Here is a 19934-nt window from a genome sequence, read left to right on the forward strand (position 1 = left end):
TTGTCTGAAATAAACAGGGGTGTGGGTAAAAAGTTAACTGACTGACCACTAAATACTCAAAAAGAACTAAAATACTCAATACCCATTGATTATTTTAAGAGCAACACTATCATAGTCATTGCCTTTGCTACATACTACACGCTAAAACAAGTCTATATAGGAGTCTATTTTATCAATTACTACACAACTCAATTATGGCAGTACAAAATTATCTATGAAAAAACCTTTGATACATTTGATCTTGGATATCATTTTTCTCTGAACCCACTCACAATGACAGACCAAAGACCCCAAAACGCTCTTAGAAATCACAGTTTATTGAAAAAAACAAGGGGCCAGATGTATCAAAGGATTTTGGCCATCCTGTGTCTATGGGAAAAGGTGTTCATACATAAGGTCCTAGGTCCCTCTTGCATGACAGAAGACTCCTCATATTTTAGATTCCTCTTCTGAAGCCAAGCAATTAAAAACGACGCACACTTTGGTTATCCTCAATTAACAACTCCACCTTTATTAGGAATGTGAAATTTGAGAAACAATAACATTGTAGACAATCTTGTATCATGAAGATTGACATGGGGTCCAGAAAAAAGAACTACTGTGTCATCACATTGCATGGCTAAATCAAAATCAAAGAAAACACTTGCTCTGGACAGAGGTCAGTCATGTTTCAAACCAGTAAGTGATAGAACCAAAGAAAAATATCTGGGGTGATAAGACCTGCTCATCAAGCAAACCTTTTTAAAAACAGAAAAATGTTTTTGTCACAGAAATCGTCCTGCATTCATAGTGAGCCTGAAACTGGCACACCGCTCACAATCTCTCCCTTTGCGACTATTGGTTTTAAACTCATGCTTGTGTCCCCTTGTGCACCTGACGAGTAGTTTTCAACATACTATGAAAGAAAAGATACAAGCATAGTACCTCCCAAACGTGGATGGCGCGTCATATGGTCTCAGAACAAAAAGTCTTGCATGACTAAACAGGCCAAATGCCCCTCCCTTCAGACCTCATTGTCAAGTCAGTAGTGTTTCATGAATACGTGCACTGATGGCCATGTTGCACCCTGGCAGATGTCAAGGACCACCATTCCCCATGACAAGGCAGTTGCATTAGCTTTGGCCCTGGTAGGATGGGTCCTCAGTCCTTCTGGAGGCTCCATTTTGCTCAATGCCTAGCAGATCTTCATGCAAAGGGTTTTCCACCTCGGTAGAGTCCTTTTCTGTGCCACTTTTTCCTTCTTAGTCTCAGAAAACTCCACAAAAAGCTGACCATTTGCCAGATTGTGTTTGGTGCATTTGCTATAAAATCTTAAAACTCTATTGGAGTTCTGCCGAAAGTCTCTCCTTGTTCAACAGACGCAGTGGGGCAAAGCACATTGGGAGGGTGATGGATTGCTGAAAGAAGCTGGATTATGGTTGCAGTGTGTAGGAAGTTGGCTCTGTATGTACTATTTCAAAGTAAGAAATAGTGTGCACAGAGTCCAAGGGTTCCCCTTAGAGGTAAGATAGTGGCAAAATTAGATAATTCTAATGCTCTATTTTGTGGTAGTGTGGTCGAGCAGTAGCCTTATCACAGGGTAGTGTTAAGCATTTGTTGTACACACACAGGCAATAAATGAGGCCCACACACTCAAAAACAATGCCAGGCCAATAGGTTTTTATATAGAAAAATATATTTTCTTAGTTTATTTTAAGAACCACAGGTTCAAGATTTACAATCAATACTTCAAATAAAAGATACTTCACTTAGGTATCATAGGAACGTTGAATCAGCAAAATAGCATGTACAGTTTTGGCAAAAATGGCAATAAGCTATTTTAAAACTAGACAGTGCAAATTTCAACAGTTCATGGGGGAGGTAAGTATTTGTTAGTTTTGCAGGTAAGTAAACCACCTACAGGGTTCAAAGTTGGGTCAAAGGTAGCCCACCGTTGGGAGTTCAGGGCAACGCCAAAGTTACCACACCAGCAGCTCAGGCCCGGTCAGGTGCAGAGGTCAAAGTGGTGCCCAAAACGCATAGGCTTGAATGGAGAAGGGGTGCCCCGGTTCCAGTCTGCCAGCAGGTAAGTACCCGCGACTTCGGAGGGCAGACCAGGGGGGTTTTGTAGAGCACCGGGGAGGACACAAGTCCCTCCTCGGGGTAGCCACCACCTGGGCAAGGGAGAGGGCCACCTGGGGGTCACTTCTGCACTGGAGGTCGGATCCTTCAGGTCCTGGGGGCTGCGGGTGCAGTGTCTTTACCAGACGTCGGGTTCTTTGAAGCAGGCAGTCGCTGTCAGGGGGAGCCTCTGGATTCCCTTTGCAGGTGTCGCTGGGGGGGGGATCAGGGGGGTCAGCTCTGGCTACACACAGGTTCGCAGTCGCGGGGAGTCCTCCCTGTAGTGTTGGTTCTCCGCAGGTCGAGCCGGGGGCGTCGGGTGCAGAGTGGAAAGTCTCACGCTTCCAGCGGGAAATGTGTGGTCTTTAAAAGTTGCTTCTTTGTTGCAAAGTTGCAATCTTTGTGGAACAGGGCCGCTGTCCTCGGGAGTTCTTGGTCCTTTTAGATGCAGGGTAGTCCTCTGAGGCGTCAGAGGTCGCTGGACCCTGGGGGATGCGTCGCTGTTGCAGTTTTTCTCAAAGTGGGGAGACAGGCCGGTAGGGCTGGGGCCAAAGCAGTTGGTGCCTCAGTCTTCTCTGCAGGGCTTTCAGGTCAGCAGTCCTTATTCGTCTTCAGGTTGCAGGAATCTGTCTTCCTAGGTTCTGGGGGTCCCTAAATACTCAATTTAGGGGTGTGTTTAGGTCTGGGAGGGCAGTAGCCAATGGCTACTGTCCTTAAGGGTGGCTACACCCTCTTTGTGCCTCCTCCCTGAGGGGAGTGGGGCACATCCCTATACCTATTGGGGGAATACTCCAAAATTAAGATGGAGGATTTCTAAAGGCAAGGGTCACCTCAGCTCAGGGCACCTTAGGGGCTGTCCTGACTGGTGGGTGGTGACTCCTTGTTTTTCTCATTATTTCCCCTGGACTTGCCGCCAAAAGTGGGGGCTATGTCCAGGGGGCGGGCATCTCCACTAGCTGGAGTGCCCTGGGGCATTGTAACACGAAGCCTGAGCCTTTGAGGCTCACTGCTAGGTGTTACAGTTCCTGCAGGGGGGAGGTGTGAAGCACCTCCACCCAGAGCAGGCTTTTGTTTCTGTCCTCAGAGAGCACAAAGGCCCTCACCACATGGGGTCAGTCTCTCAGCAGCAGGCTGGCACAGTCCAGTCCAGTCAGTCCTGCAATGAACAATTGGGTAAAATACAGGGGGCATCTCTGAGATGCCCTCTGTGTGCATTTTTTAATAAATCCAACACTGGCATCAGTGTGGGTTTATTATTCTGAGAAGTTTGATACCAAATTTCCCAGTATTCAGTGTAGCCATTATGGAGCTGTGGAGTTCGTTTTTGACAAACTCCCAGACCATATACTTAATATGGCCACACTGTACTTACAATGTCTAAGAATAGACTTAGACACTGTAGGGGCATATTGCTCATGCAGCTATGCCCTCACCTGTGGAATAGTGCACCCTGCCTTAGGGCTGTAAGGCCTGCTAGAGGGGTGACTTACCTATGCCACAGGCAGCATTTTGTGAGCATGGCATCCAGAGGGGGATGCCATGTCGATTTTGCCTTTTTCTTCCCACCAACACACACAATCTGCAATGGCAGTGTGCATGTGTTAGTTGAGGGGTCCCTTAGGGTGACACAACATATGCTGCAGCCCTTAGGGACCTTCCCTGGTCACAGGGCCCTTGGTACCACTGGTACCTTTTACAAGGGGCTTATCTGTGTGCCAGGGATGTGCCAATTGTGAAAACAATGGTACATTTTAGGTGAAAGAACACTGGTGCTGGGGCCTGGTTAGCAGGGCCCCAGCACACTTCTCAGTCAAGTCAGCATCAATATCAGGCAAAAAGTGGGGGTTAACTGCAACAGGGAGCCATTTCCTTACACAGTGATACACCCCACTTTTTTTGCCTGGTTTGTGATGCAACTTTGACTCAAGTGCACTGGAGTCCTGCTAACTTGGTCCGCAGTGCCAGTGTTCCTTCCCCAGAACAAGACACATGGTCACTTGCTCCCCAAGTGGCCAGGCTCTTTAGCACCCCTGTAACTCCCTAGTAAATGGAACCCCTGGTGCCTAGGGCATGGGTACTGAAGAGGGCCCCTAACAGCTTCAGCAAAACTTGTGCCACTCTAAGGGACCCAGCACCAACCTCATGCAGACTGCCACTGCCCCTGCGTGGCAAGGTGGTCCCTAAAAGTGAAAACACGAGATGGCACAGAGTCTGTGTGCTATGTCCCCTAAACACTACATGTAATATTTGTGAGCCATGCCTAGAGCAGGCTTTACAGCCCTAAGGCAGGGTGCATTATATTACAAGTGTGGCCAAATCTGCATGAGCAGATTTGCCCCTAATATGTCTTTGTCGATTCTTAGACATAGTAAGTGAACAGGAAAGCCATTTTAAGTATGTGTTGGACACTGGTCAATACGAGTTCCCTAGCTACATGATGGCTTCACTGAAAAAAATGTCCACGACTGTATGCTGATTACCGATTGCTTCGCTACACCTGCTTATGTAGACTACAGGCCTCTTGCTCAGGTACGAGGGATGATGTCTCCCCAGGGGGAACCTGAAAGGCAGAATTTGAGCTTAACATGCTGTGCCCTAACATAGGTAGGAACTACCTCTACACACCTTAGTGACAGTATGGTAGCATTATTCTTGTGTTTTACTCTCCTTGTCACAATTTTAATCTTATTGTACTTCATCGTTCTAGTTATTGCAATTCATGCTTTATTATCTAAGATGCAGTTACTTCAATAAAAGCTTATTGAACTATACTCTGCCTCTGATTGTCCTTGCATATGTGAGACTAATGTAACCAAGAGAAACGGATGTTTGGTATATAACATCTTCTATCAATAAACCCTTACCGATTCCAGTGATGGATTTATTAATACATGCACCCAAAGGGCAACTTAAAGGTGCACTCAATCTACCAACTGCTGGTGAGCTCACTGACCAGTTCTAGCCAGCCTGCTACCAACATACGAGATTCTGACCCTCAAGGGTGGGAGCCTTTGTTTTCTGGAGGACCTGTCCTGCTGCTGCAGCCTCCTAGAAACCGAGAAAGCTGCCAGTGCTTCACAAATCGGACTCCCTTGAGCAGAGGAGCTGCTTCCCTGCATCTGCAGGCCACTCAAGAAAGAACTGTAAGGACCAGGACCGCCAAAAACAGACGTTGGATATCTCACTGCACTCAAGCCGCCTAGCCCTAGCTGAAGTGGGCCTACAGTTCAGCGTGGTCCCCTGGCCCTCCAGAGACAAAGCCCACCTTGGACTCACCCAATGTGGACTTCACAACTGCGTCTGCAGCCTATTTCTGCAGACACCAATGCAACAGCAAGTAACCTGAAGAAAAAGAGCCGATGCCTCAGGACACCGCTGTACCTGTCTGCTCCAGACCAAAGTGAAGAGGACCAAGGGTGTCCCCACATCTCCCAGCCTTGTAAGACGTGAGCCCACTTGTTGGCTTGGTCGGACTGGACCTTGCAACCATGAGTACCTCCAGCACCGGCCCAGACGCCAGAAGACACCACTGCACCTGAGCCCCACAGCCCAAAGAAGTGGACCAACGATGTCCGCACATGCTCGAGGGCCTCAAGGGTCAAGCCCCCTTGTGGATCCCTCGGACATCCCATCCAGTCCCCAGCTTGCAGCAAATTCCCAACCAGACTATTTCCCATTGAAGGGAATAGGACACCAGACGCCTTAACACACCTCTGCACCCGGACGTTCCAGAGCCTCCCAAGTGACCTCCTGGTGTAACCTTGGACCCTGCCCCATACTCACCTTAAGCCTTGGAAAACGGTCCTGTGAGTCGTTGCGAAGTGTGCAAATGCAGTACATGGTTTGCCCCATAGGATAACATTACTGCACCCCAAAATTGCACTGTCAACTTTAAACAACTGTAAAAATTCCTAAAGTACTCACCTGATTCCAATGATATTGGTATCAAACTTTTATATAAAGTTCATATTATTTTTTATAAACTGGTGTCAGGTTTCTTTATTAGGTGTGTGTCTCATTTACAATATGAGTGTCTGCCTTACATGCTTCGCACCACCTGTAAGGAAATGCCTCCTTGGCATGGTTACCCCCTGACTTTTTGCCTTTGCTGGTGCTATGTTTTGAATTGAAAGTGTGCTGAGGCCTGCTAACCAGGCCCCAGCACCAGTGTTCTTTCCCTAACCTGTACTTTTGTATCCACAATTGGCACACCCTGGCATCCAGGTAAGTCCCTTGAAACTGGTACCTCTAGTACCAAGGGCCCTGATGCCAGGGAAGGTCTCTAAGGGCTGCAGCATGACTTATGCCACCCTGGAGACCCCTCACTCAGCACAGACACACTGCTTGCCAGCTTGTGTGTGCTGGTGAGAACAAAATGAGTAAGTCGACATGGCACTCCCCTCAGGGTGCCATGCCAGCCTCTCACTGCCTATGCAAGTATAGATAAGTCACCCCTCTAGCAGGCCTTACAGCCCTAAGGCAGGGTGCACTATACCATAGGTGAGGGCACCAGTGCATGAGCACTGTGCCCCTACAGTGTCTAAGCCAAACCTTAGACATTGTAAGTGCAGGGTAGCCATAAGAGTATATGGTCTGGGAGTTTGTCAAACACGAACTCCACAGCACCATAATGGCTACACTGAAAACTGGGAAGTTTGGTATCAAACTTCTCAGCACAATAAATGCACACTGATGCCAGTGTACATTGTATTGTAAAATACACCCCAGAGGGCACCTTAGAGGTGCCCCCTGAAACCTTGACCGACTATCTGTGTAGGCTTACTGGTTCCAGCAGCCTGCCACAACCGAGACATGGTGCTGGCCCCATGGGGAGAGTGCCTTTGTCACTCTGAGGCCAGTAAAAAAGCCTGCACTGGGTGGAGATGCTAACACCTCCCCCAGGCAGGAGCTGTAACACCTGGTGGTGAGCCTCAAAGGCTCACCCCCTTTGTTCCAGCACCACAGGGCACTCCAGCTAGTGGAGTTGCCCACCCCCTCCGACCACGGTTCCACTTTTGGCGGCAAGGCCGGGGGAAATAATGAGAACAACAAGGAGGAGTCACTGGCCAGTCAGGACAGCCCCTAAGGTGTCCTGAGCTGAAGTGACTCCAACTTTTAGAAATCCTCCATCTTGCAGATGGGGGATGTAAAGAAATGGCTCCCTGTTGCAGTTACCCCCCACTTTTTGCCTGATACTGATGCTGACTTGACTGAGAAGAGTGCTGGGACCCTGCTAACCAGGCCCCAGCACCAGTGTTCCTTCACCTAAAATGTACCATTGTATCCACAATTGGCACACCCTGGCATTCAGATAAGTCCCTTCTAACTGGTACTTCTAGTACCAAGGGCCCTGATGCCAAGGAAGGTCTCTAAGGGCTGCAGCATGTCTTATGCCACCCTAGAGACCCCTCACTCAGCACAGACACACTGCTTACAAGCCTGTGGGTGCTAGTGAGAACAAAATGAGTAAGTCGACATGGCACTCCCCTCAGGGTGCCATGCCAGCCTCTCACTGCCTATGCAGCATAGATAAGACACCCCTCTAGCAGGCCTTACAGCCCTAAGGCAGGGTGCACTATACCATAGGTGAGGGTACCAGTGCATGAGCATGGTACCCCTACAGTGTCTAAACAAAACCTTAGACATTGTAAGTGCAGGGTAGCCATAAGAGTATATGGTCTGGGAGCCTGTCAAACACGAACTCCACAGCACCATAATGGCTACACTGAAAACTGGGAAGTTTGGTATCAAACTTCTCAGCACAATAAATGCACACTGATGCCAGTGTACATTTTATTGTAAAATACACCCCAGAGGGCACCTTAGAGGTGCCCCCTGAAACTTAACCGACTATCTGTGTAGGCTGACTAGTTTTAGCAGCCTGCCACAAACCGAGACATGTTGCTGGCCCCATGGGGAGAGTGCCTTTGTCACTCTGAGGCCAGTAACAAAGCCTGCACTGGGTGAAGATGCTAACACCTCCCCCAGGCAGGAATTGTCACACCTGGCGGTGAGCCTCAAAGGCTCACCTCCTTTGTGCCAACCCAGCAGGACACTCCAGCTAGTGGAGTTGCCCGCCCCCTCCGGCCAGGCCCCACTTTTGGCGGCAAGGCCGGAGAAAATAATGAGAAAAACAAGGAGGAGTCACTGGCCAGTCAGGACAGCCCCTAAGGTGTCCTGAGCTGAAGTGACTCTAACTTTTAGAAATCCTCCATCTTGCAGATGGAGGATTCCCCCAATAGGGTTAGGATTGTGACCCCCTCCCCTTGGGAGGAGGCACAAAGAGGGTGTACCCACCCTCAGGGCTAGTAGCCATTGGCTACTAACCCCCCAGACCTAAACACGTCCTTAAATTTAGTATTTAAGGGCTACCCTGAACCCTAGAAAATTAGATTCCTGCAACTACAAGAAGAAGGACTGCCTAGCTGAAAACCCCTGCAGCGGAAGACCAGAAGACGACAACTGCCTTGGCTCCAGAAACTCACCGGCCTGTCTCCTGCCTTCCAAAGATCCTGCTTCAGCGACGCCTTCCAAAGGGACCAGCGACCTCGACATCCTCTGAGGACTGCCCCTGCTTCGAAAAGACAAGAAACTCCCGAGGACAGCGGACCTGCTCCAAGAAAAGCTGCAACTTTGTTTCCAGCAACTTTAAAGAACCCTGCAAGCTCCCCGCAAGAAGCGTGAGACTTGCAACACTGCACCCGGCGACCCCGACTCGGCTGGTGGCGATCCAACACCTCAGGAGGGACCCCAGGACTACTCTGATACTGTGAGTACCAAAACCTGTCCCCCCTGAGCCCCCACAGCGCCGCCTGCAGAGGGAATCCCGAGGCTTCCCCTGACCGCGACTCTTTGAACCTAAAGTCCCGACGCCTGGGAGAGACCCTGCACCCGCAGCCCCCAGGACCTGAAGGACCGGACTTTCACTGGAGAAGTGACCCCCAGGAGTCCCTCTCCCTTGCCCAAGTGGAGGTTTCCCCGAGGAATCCCCCCCTTGCCTGCCTGCAGCGCTGAAGAGATCCCGAGATCTCTCATAGACTAACATTGCGAACCCGACGCTTGTTTCTACACTGCACCCGGCCGCCCCCGCGCCGCTGAGGGTGAAATTTCTGTGTGGGCTTGTGTCCCCCCCGGTGCCCTACAAAACCCCCCTGGTCTGCCCTCCGAAGACGCGGGTACTTACCTGCAAGCAGACCGGAACCGGGGCACCCCCTTCTCTCCATTCTAGCCTATGCGTTTTGGGAACCACTTTGAACTCTGCACCTGACCGGCCCTGAGCTGCTGGTGTGGTGACTTTGGGGTTGCTCTGAACCCCCAACGGTGGGCTACCTTGGACCAAGAACTAAGCCCTGTAAGTGTCTTACTTACCTGGTTAACCTAACAAATACTTACCTCCCCTAGGAACTGTGAAAATTGCACTAAGTGTCCACTTTTAAAACAGCTATTTGTCAATAACTTGAAAAGTATACATGCAATTTTGATGATTTGAAGTTCCTAAAGTACTTACCTGCAATACCTTTCGAATGAGATATTACATGTAGAATTTGAACCTGTGGTTCTTAAAATAAACTAAGAAAAGATATTTTTCTATATAAAAACCTATTGGCTGGATTTGTCTCTGAGTGTGTGTACCTCATTTATTGTCTATGTGTATGTACAACAAATGCTTAACACTACTCCTTGGATAAGCCTACTGCTCGACCACACTACCACAAAATAGAGCATTAGTATTATCTCTTTTTGCCACTATCTTACCTCTAAGGGGAACCCTTGGACTCTGTGCATGCTATTCCTTACTTTGAAATAGCACATACAGAGCCAACTTCCTACATTGGTGGATCAGCGGTGGGGTACAAGACTTTGCATTTGCTGGACTACTCAGCCAATACCTGATCACACGACAAATTCCAAAATTGTCATTAGAAATTCATTTTTGCAATTTGAAATTTTTCTAAATTCTTAAAAGTCCTGCTAGGGCCTTGTGTGTTAAGTCCCTGTTTAGCATTGTCTTTTAGAGTTTAAAAGTTTGTTAAAGGTTTGAAATTAGATTCTAGAAACAGTTTTAGATTCTTTAAAAAGTCTTCCAACTTTTAGCAAAATAATGTCTGATACAGAGATGAATGTGGTGGAACTCGACACCACACCTTACCTCCATCTTAAGATGAGGGAGCTAAGGTCTCTCTGTAATATAAAGAAAATAACCATTGGCTCCAGACCTACCAAAATTCAGCTCCAGGAGCTGTTGGCAGAGTTTGAAAAAGCCAACCCCTCTGAGGATGACTTCACAGAGGAAGAAATTAGTGACTTGGAGGGCAATTCCCCCCTTCCAGTCCTAAATAGGGAGACCAGGGCCTCTCAAGCCCTGTCTCCAAAAATGATAGTCAGAAATGTTGCTTCCCTCACAGGAGGGTCCAGCATTTCTGAAATCACTGAGGATGCTCTCAGTGAGGATGACCCCCTGTTAGCCAGGATGGTCAAAAGATTGGCTTTGGAAAAGCAGCTCCTAGCCATAGAAAGGGAAAGAAAAGAGATGGGCCTAGGTCCCATCAATGGTGGCAGCAACTTAAATAGGGTCAGAGATTCTCCTGACATCCTAAAAATCCCCAAAGGGATTGTAACAAAATATGAAGATGGTGATGACATCACCAAATGGTTCACAGCTTTTGAGAGGGCTTGTGTAACCAGAAAAGTGAACAGATCTCACTGGGGTGCTCTCCTTTGGGAAATGTTCACTGGAAAGTGTAGGGATAGACTCCTCACACTCTCTGGAAAAGATGCAGAATCCTATGACCTCATGAAGGGTACCCTGATTGAGGGCTTTGGATTCTCCACTGAGGAGTATAGAATTAGATTCAGGGGGGCTCAAAAATCCTCGAGCCAGACCTGGGTTGATTTTGTAGACTACTCAGTAAAAACACTAGATGGTTGGTTAACTGGAAATGAAGTGTGTGACTATGTTGGGCTTTATAATTTGTTTATGAAAGAACACATTTTAAGTAACTGCTTCAATGAAAAGTTGCATCAGTATCTGGTAGACCTAGGTCCAATTTCTCCCCAAGAATTGGGAAAGAAGGCAGACCACTGGGTCAAGACTAGGGTAACCAAAACTTCCACTGGGGGTGACCAAAAGAAAGGGGTTACAAAAACTCCCCAGGAGAAAGTGGGTAACACTAGAAACAAAGGAAAAGAGTCCTCTGTAGGCCCCCAAAAACCAGAACAGGTGGGTGGGCCCCAGGACACAACCCAAAACAAAGGTGGGTACCAGGGTAAGAACTGGGATGCCACTAAGGCATGGTGCCACAACTGTAAACAGTCTGGGCACCACACCAAGGACACTTCTTGTCCCAAAAACAAACCCCAGAACAAAATTCCTGGGGTAACCAGTGTAGCCATGGGAGATGACTCCTCAGATGAGGAGGTCTTCCTAGCCTTCAACTGGAAACAGGGCCCAACAGGTGAGTTGGAGATTCCAGAGGGAAGTAGACACTTCCACCACCTACTGGTGAATGGAATCCCAACCACTGCCCTGAGAGACACTTGTGCCAGTCACACTATTGTGCATGACAGGCTGGTGCTCTCAAACCAGTACATCCCAGGTGAGACTGCCAGGGTAAGAGTTAGCCTAGACAGGGTCACTAAGAGGCCTGTGGCTTTAGTGCCCATAGAAGTGGGTGGCACTCTTAGCTGGAGAAGGGTAGTAGTCAGTACAGACCTCCCCCTTGATTGTCTCCTTGGAAATGACTACCCAGAGGTTAGTCAGAGCTCAAGAGAGGAACTGGTCCAGTGCCAGTCCTCTCCCAAGGATTCTGGAAGTCCTGCCTCTGCAGGAAATGCAAGCAGGCCCCAGAAGAAGAAGAAAAGAAAACAGAGTAGGAAGGGTGGACAACCTTTAGCCAAGGTTACAGCAAGCCAAGGAGATTCTGCTCCAGTAGGGGAGAACTCCAAAAATGGCCCTGATAAAGTCCAACCTGACCCACAAGAAGTCCTGGCTAGTCAGGCAACTGTTAAACCTGAGTGGGTGGCTCCTCAGCTAACAGAAGAAAGAGTGGAAGAAGGGTGTTTACTACAAGATGTGGTAACCCCCCACTCCAATACAGCAGACAGGCAACCTGAACCCAAAGAAGCCTGTAACTTAGCCCCTTCCCTTTTAGGTGAAGAGCTAAAGGTGTGGTTCTGGGCACTGACAGCTGTCAGTGGCCTCTGCTGGGTGTTAGCCTTTATGGCTGCACTATCCTTAGCATGGTGGTCTGACCCCATGCCAAATAGCAAGTTAGGCCCCCTGACCCTATTGGTCATGGTGGGGTTACTCCAGCTCTGGGTAACCTCTCTGGGTAAGCTAGGGGTAACCCTGGCCAAGATAAGGTTAGCAGAGGTGGATACCTCTAAGACCAAGATAGAAAGAATGGGTGGAGACATTGAAGAGGCAGACAAGAGGCAATTCAGACTAGGTCCTATCACTGTGGAAGTAGGTCAGTTCCCCAAAGGGAATGACCTGAACAGAAGGATGTAAGGCAGAGTAGGCCCTGCAACTAACCAGCCTATTTCTCCTACTCTTCCTCGCCTGACGGACTAGGAAGACTCTCCCAGCTTGGGCTGAGTCTCCTGGCCTGTGGGCTGGGGGGGGCTTGTGTAAAGAAATGGCTCCCTGTTGCAGTTACCCCCCACTTTTTGCCTGATACTGATGCTGACTTGACTGAGAAGAGTGCTGGGACCCTGCTAACCAGGCCCCAGCACCAGTGTTCCTTCACCTAAAATGTACCATTGTATCCACAATTGGCACACCCTGGCATTCAGATAAGTCCCTTGTAACTGGTACTTCTAGTACCAAGGGCCCTGATGCCAAGGAAGGTCTCTAAGGGCTGCAGCATGTCTTATGCCACCCTAGAGACCCCTCACTCAGCACAGACACACTGCTTACAAGCCTGTGTGTGCTAGTGAGAACAAAATGAGTAAGTCGACATGGCACTCCCCTCAGGGTGCCATGCCAGCCTCTCACTGCCTATGCAGTATAGATAAGACACCCCTCTAGCAGGCCTTACAGCCCTAAGGCAGGGTGCACTATACCATAGGTGAGGGTACCAGTGCATGAGCATGGTACCCCTACAGTGTCTAAACAAAACCTTAGACATTGTAAGTGCAGGGTAGCCATAAGAGTATATGGTCTGGGAGCCTGTCAAACACGAACTCCACAGCACCATAATGGCTACACTGAAAACTGGGAAGTTTGGTATCAAACTTCTCAGCACAATAAATGCACACTGATGCCAGTGTACATTTTATTGTAAAATACACCCCAGAGGGCACCTTAGAGGTGCCCCCTGAAACTTAACCGACTATCTGTGTAGGCTGACTAGTTTTAGCAGCCTGCCACAAACCGAGACATGTTGCTGGCCCCATGGGGAGAGTGCCTTTGTCACTCTGAGGCCAGTAACAAAGCCTGCACTGGGTGGAGATGCTAACACCTCCCCCAGGCAGGAATTGTCACACCTGGCGGTGAGCCTCAAAGGCTCACCTCCTTTGTGCCAACCCAGCAGGACACTCCAGCTAGTGGAGTTGCCCGCCCCCTCCGGCCAGGCCCCACTTTTGGCGGCAAGGCCGGAGAAAATAATGAGAAAAACAAGGAGGAGTCACTGGCCAGTCAGGACAGCCCCTAAGGTGTCCTGAGCTGAAGTGACTCTAACTTTTAGAAATCCTCCATCTTGCAGATGGAGGATTCCCCCAATAGGGTTAGGATTGTGACCCCCTCCCCTTGGGAGGAGGCACAAAGAGGGTGTACCCACCCTCAGGGCTAGTAGCCATTGGCTACTAACCCCCCAGACCTAAACACGCCCTTAAATTTAGTATTTAAGGGCTACCCTGAACCCTAGAAAATTAGATTCCTGCAACTACAAGAAGAAGGACTGCCTAGCTGAAAACCCCTGCAGCGGAAGACCAGAAGACGACAACTGCCTTGGCTCCAGAAACTCACCGGCCTGTCTCCTGCCTTCCAAAGATCCTGCTTCAGCGACGCCTTCCAAAGGGACCAGCGACCTCGACATCCTCTGAGGACTGCCCCTGCTTCGAAAAGACAAGAAACTCCCGAGGACAGCGGACCTGCTCCAAGAAAAGCTGCAACTTTGTTTCCAGCAACTTTAAAGAACCCTGCAAGCTCCCCGCAAGAAGCGTGAGACTTGCAACACTGCACCCGGCGACCCCGACTCGGCTGGTGGCGATCCAACACCTCAGGAGGGACCCCAGGACTACTCTGATACTGTGAGTACCAAAACCTGTCCCCCCTGAGCCCCCACAGCGCCGCCTGCAGAGGGAATCCCGAGGCTTCCCCTGACCGCGACTCTTTGAACCTAAAGTCCCGACGCCTGGGAGAGACCCTGCACCCGCAGCCCCCAGGACCTGAAGGACCGGACTTTCACTGGAGAAGTGACCCCCAGGAGTCCCTCTCCCTTGCCCAAGTGGAGGTTTCCCCGAGGAATCCCCCCCTTGCCTGCCTGCAGCGCTGAAGAGATCCCGAGATCTCTCATAGACTAACATTGCGAACCCGACGCTTGTTTCTACACTGCACCCGGCCGCCCCCGCGCCGCTGAGGGTGAAATTTCTGTGTGGGCTTGTGTCCCCCCCGGTGCCCTACAAAACCCCCCTGGTCTGCCCTCCGAAGACGCGGGTACTTACCTGCAAGCAGACCGGAACCGGGGCACCCCCTTCTCTCCATTCTAGCCTATGCGTTTTGGGCACCACTTTGAACTCTGCACCTGACCGGCCCTGAGCTGCTGGTGTGGTGACTTTGGGGTTGCTCTGAACCCCCAACGGTGGGCTACCTTGGACCAAGAACTAAGCCCTGTAAGTGTCTTACTTACCTGGTTAACCTAACAAATACTTACCTCCCCTAGGAACTGTGAAAATTGCACTAAGTGTCCACTTTTAAAACAGCTATTTGTCAATAACTTGAAAAGTATACATGCAATTTTGATGATTTGAAGTTCCTAAAGTACTTACCTGCAATACCTTTCGAATGAGATATTACATGTAGAATTTGAACCTGTGGTTCTTAAAATAAACTAAGAAAAGATATTTTTCTATATAAAAACCTATTGGCTGGATTTGTCTCGGAGTGTGTGTACCTCATTTATTGTCTATGTGTATGTACAACAAATGCTTAACACTACTCCTTGGATAAGCCTACTGCTCGACCACACTACCACAAAATAGAGCATTAGTATTATCTCTTTTTGCCACTATCTTACCTCTAAGGGGAACCCTTGGACTCTGTGCATGCTATTCCTTACTTTGAAATAGCACATACAGAGCCAACTTCCTACAGGGGATTCCCCCAATAGGGATAGGATTGTGACACCCTCCCCGTGGGAGGAGGCACAAAGAGGGTGTACCCACCCTCAGGGCTAGTAGCCATTGGCTACTAACCCCCCAGACCTAAAAACGCCCTTAAATTTAGTATTTAAGGGCTTCCCTGAACCTAAGAATTTAGATTCCTGAAACTACAAGAAGAAGAAGACTGCTGAACTGAAAAACCCCTGCAGAAGAAGAACAGACGACACCAACTGCTTTGGCCCCAGTCTTACCGGCCTGTCTCCTGCCTTCCAAAGAAACCTGCTCCAGCGACGCTTTCCAAAGGACCAGTGACCTCTGAATCCTCAGAGGACTGCCCTGCTTCAAGAAAGACAAGAAACTCCCGAGGACAGCGGCACTGCTCCAAAAGAACTGCAACTTTGTTTCAAAGGAGCAGATTTAAAGACCCCTGCAACTCCCCGCAAGAAGCGTGAGACTTGCAACACTGCACCCGGCGACCCCGACTCGACTGGTGGAGAACCAACACCTCAGGGAGGACCCTCCGGCGACTCCGAGTCCGTGAGTAACCAAAGTTGTCCCCCCTGAGCCCCCACAGCGACGCCTGCAGAGGGAATCCCGAGGCTCCCCCTGACCGCGACTGCCTGAACCTAAAGTCCCAACGGCTAGAAAAGACCCTGCACCCGCAGCCCCCAGCACCTGAAGGAACGGAACTTCTGTGCAGGAGTGACCCCCCAGGAGGCCCTCTCCCTTGCCCAGGTGGTGGCTACCCCGAGGAGACCCCCCTTGCCTGCCTGCACCGCTGAAGAGACCCCTTGGTCTTCCATTGAAATCTACAGAGAACCAACGCTTGTTTGCACACTGCATCCGGCCGCCCCCGCGCTGCTGAGGGTGTACTTTCTGTGTGGACTTGTGTCCCCCCCGGTGCCCTACAAAACCCCCCTGGTCTGCCCTCCGAAGACGCGGGTACTTACCTGCTGGCAGACTGGAACCGGGGCACCCCCCTTCTCTCCATTGAAGCCTATGTGTTTTGGGCACCTCTTTGACCTCTGCACCTGACCGGCCCTGAGCTGCTGGTGTGGTAACTTTGGGGTTGCTCTGAACCCCCAACGGTGGGCTGCCTTGGACCAAAAACTGAAACCTGTAAGTGACTTACTTACCTGTGAAACCTAACAATACTTTACCTCCCCCAGGAACTGTGAAAATTGCACTGTGTCCACTTTTAAAACAGCTTATTGTGTTTTATGTAAAAAGTATACATGCTAATGTAATGATTCAAAGTTCCTTAAGTACTTACCTGCAATACCTTTCAAATGAGATATTACATGTAGAATTTGAACATGTGGTTCTTAAAATAAACTAAGAAAATATATTTTTCTATAACAAAACCTATTGGCTGGATTTGTCTCTGAGTGTGCGTTCCTCATTTATTGCCTGTGTGTATGTACAACAAATGCTTAACACTACTCCTTGGATAAGCCTCCTGCTCGACCACACTACCACAAAATAGAGCATTAGTAATATCTCTTTTTGCCACTATCTTACCTCTAAGGGGAACCCTTGGATTCTGTGCATACTATTCCTTACTTTGAAATAGTGCATACAGAGCCAACTTCCTACATTGGTGGATCAGCGGTGGGGTACAAGACTTTGCATTTGCTGGACTACTCAGCCAATACCTGATCACACGACAAATTCCAAAAATTGTCATTAGAAATTGATTTTTTGCAATTTGAATTTTTTCTAAATTCTTTAAAGTCCTGCTAGGGCCCTGTGTTAGTCCCTGTTAGCATTTCTTTTAGTTTTTAAAAGTTTGGTAAAAGTTTGAATTAGATTCCAGAACTAGTTTTAGATTCTTAAAAAGTATTCCAACTTTTAGAAGCATAATGTCTAGTACAGATGTGAATGTGGTGGAACTCGACACCACCCCTTACCTCCATCTTAAGATGAGGGAGCTAAGGTCACTCTGTAAATTAAAGAAAATAACAATGGGCCCCAGACCTTCCAAACTACAGCTCCAGGAGCTGTTGGCAGAGTTTCAAAAGGCCAACCCCTCTGAGGATGGCAACTCAGAGGATGATGATGATAGTGACTTGGAGGGTGATTCCCCCCTACCAGTCCTATCTAGGGAGGACAGGGCCTCTCAAGCCCTGACTCCAAGCATAATAGTCAGAGATGCTGGCTCCCTCACAGGAGGGACCAACCTCTCTGAAATCACTGAGGATAACCCCAGTGAAGAGGACATCCAGTTAGCCAGGATGGCCAAAAGATTGGCTTTGGAAAGACAGATCCTAGCCATAGAAAGGGAAAGACAAGAGATGGGCCTAGGACCCATCAATGGTGGCAGCAACATAAATAGGGTCAGAGATTCTCCTGACATATTGAAAATCCCTAAAGGGATTGTAACTAAATATGAAGATGGTGATGACATCACCAAATGGTTCACAGCTTTTGAGAGGGCTTGTGTAACCAGAAAAGTGAACAAATCTCACTGGGGTGCTCTCCTTTGGGAAATGTTCACAGGAAAGTGTAGGGATAGACTCCTCACACTCTCTGGAAAAGATGCAGAATCTTATGACCTCATGAAGGGTACCCTGTTTGACTGCTTTGGATTCTCCACTGAGGAGTATAGGATTAGATTCAAGGGGGCTAAAAAATCCTCGAGCCAGACCTGGGTTGACTTTGTAGACTACTCAGTAAAAACACTAGATGGTTGGATTCAAGGCAGTGGTGTAAGTAATTATGATGGGCTGTACAATTTATTTGTGAAAGAACACCTATTAAGTAATTGTTTCAATGATAAACTGCATCAGCATCTGGTAGACCTAGGACCAATTTCTCCCCAAGAATTGGGAAAGAAGGCGGACCATTGGGTCAAGACTAGGGTGTCCAAAACTTCCACAGGGGGTGACCAAAAAAAGGGGTCACAAAACCTCCCCAGGGGAAGGGTGGTGAGACAGCCAAAAACAAAAATAGTAAAGAGTCTTCTACAGGCCCCCAAAAACATGCACAGGAGGGTGGGCACAGAGCCTCTTCACAAAACAATTCTGGGTACAAGGGTAAAAACTTTGATCCCAAAAAGGCCTGGTGTCATAGCTGTAGTCAGTCTGGACACCAAACTGGAGACAAGGCCTGTCCTAAGAAAAATACCACTTCAAACTCCACTCCAGCTAACACTGGAATGGCTAGTCTCCAAGTGGGATCAACAGTGTGCCCAGAGCAAATCAGGTGTCACACTGAAGCTACATTAGTCTCTGGGGGTGGGGTGGATTTAGCCACACTGGCTGCCTGGCCCCCTAACATGCAAAAATACAGGCAGCAGCTCTTAATTAATGGGACAAGTGTAGAGGGCCTGAGGGATACAGGTGCCAGTGTCACCATGGTGACAGAGAAACTGGTTTCCCCTGGCCAATACCTGACTGGAAAAACCTATCCAGTCACCAACGCTGACAATCAGACTAAAGTACATCCCATGGCTATGGTAACTTTAGAGTGGGGAGGGGTCAATGGCCTGAAACAGGTGGTGGTCTCCTCAAATATCCCAGTAGACTGTTTGCTTGGAAATGACCTGGAGTCCTCAGCATGGGCTGAGGTAGAACTGAAAACCCATGCAGCCATGCTGGGTATCCCTGAAATGGTGTGTGTCAAGACAAGGGCACAGGGTGAAAAAGTAGAGCTGGAGTCTGGAAGAAAGGCCCAGCCTACCAAGAGAAAAGGAAAGCCAGCTGGGAAAGGTTAGCGTTAGCGATGCGCCACTGGTTTGCAGCTTGTACTGCGACTCTTTTCCCAGCTGCATCGAACTTGCGGCTCTCTTTATCTGGGGGTGGTGCATCCCCAGATGTGTGGGAGTTGGCTCTTTTCCGAGCTGCTCCTACTACGACGGAATCTGGTGGCAGCTGTGTGGTGATGAAAACAGGGTTTGTAGGAGGTGCCTTATACTTCTTTTCCACCCTTGGCGTTATTGCCCTACTTTTGACCGGCTCCTTGAATATTTCCTTTGCGTGCCGAAGCATACCTGGCAGCATAGGCAGGCTTTGGTAGGAGCTGTGGGTGGAGGAGAGGGTGTTGAATAAAAAGTCATCCTCGACTTGTTCTGAGTGGAGGTTTACGTTGTGGAATTGTGCTGCTCTAGCCACCACTTGAGAGTATGCTGAGCTGTCTTCTGGTGGTGAGGGCTTTGTTGGATATGCCTCCGGACTGTTGTCCGACACTGGGGCGTCATTTAAGTCCCAAGCGTCTTGATCCTGGTCACCTTGGCTCATGGTGGTGTGAGCTGGGGAATGTGACTGAGTTTCCGCTGGTGAACGTTAATTACAGGTGGAGGAGAGGGTGGCGGAGTCACCTTTTTCACCATCTTTGTTTGTGGCGCCTGGTCTGTTTTAAACTCCAGTCTCCTCTTTCTCCTAATAGGGGGAAGGGTGCTTATTCTTCCTGTTCCCTGCTGTATGAAAATACGTTTTTGCGTATGGTCCACTTCGGTGGATTGCAGCTCTTCCTCAAACCTATGCTTTCGCATCTGAGAGGACAGTGATTGT

At 49.0% G+C, this 19934-nt stretch overlaps 1 protein-coding gene across 2 annotated transcripts in view; it reads right to left on the minus strand.

Annotated features, from left to right (window-relative positions):
* GCN1 (GCN1 activator of EIF2AK4) overlaps positions 1–19934 on the minus strand; it is a 1158386-nt gene that overhangs the window by 931954 nt on the left and 206498 nt on the right. The window lies entirely within an intron of this gene.

This window comes from Pleurodeles waltl, chromosome 11, assembly GCF_031143425.1.
Source record: "Pleurodeles waltl isolate 20211129_DDA chromosome 11, aPleWal1.hap1.20221129, whole genome shotgun sequence".
Lineage (NCBI taxonomy): Eukaryota > Metazoa > Chordata > Amphibia > Caudata > Salamandridae > Pleurodeles > Pleurodeles waltl.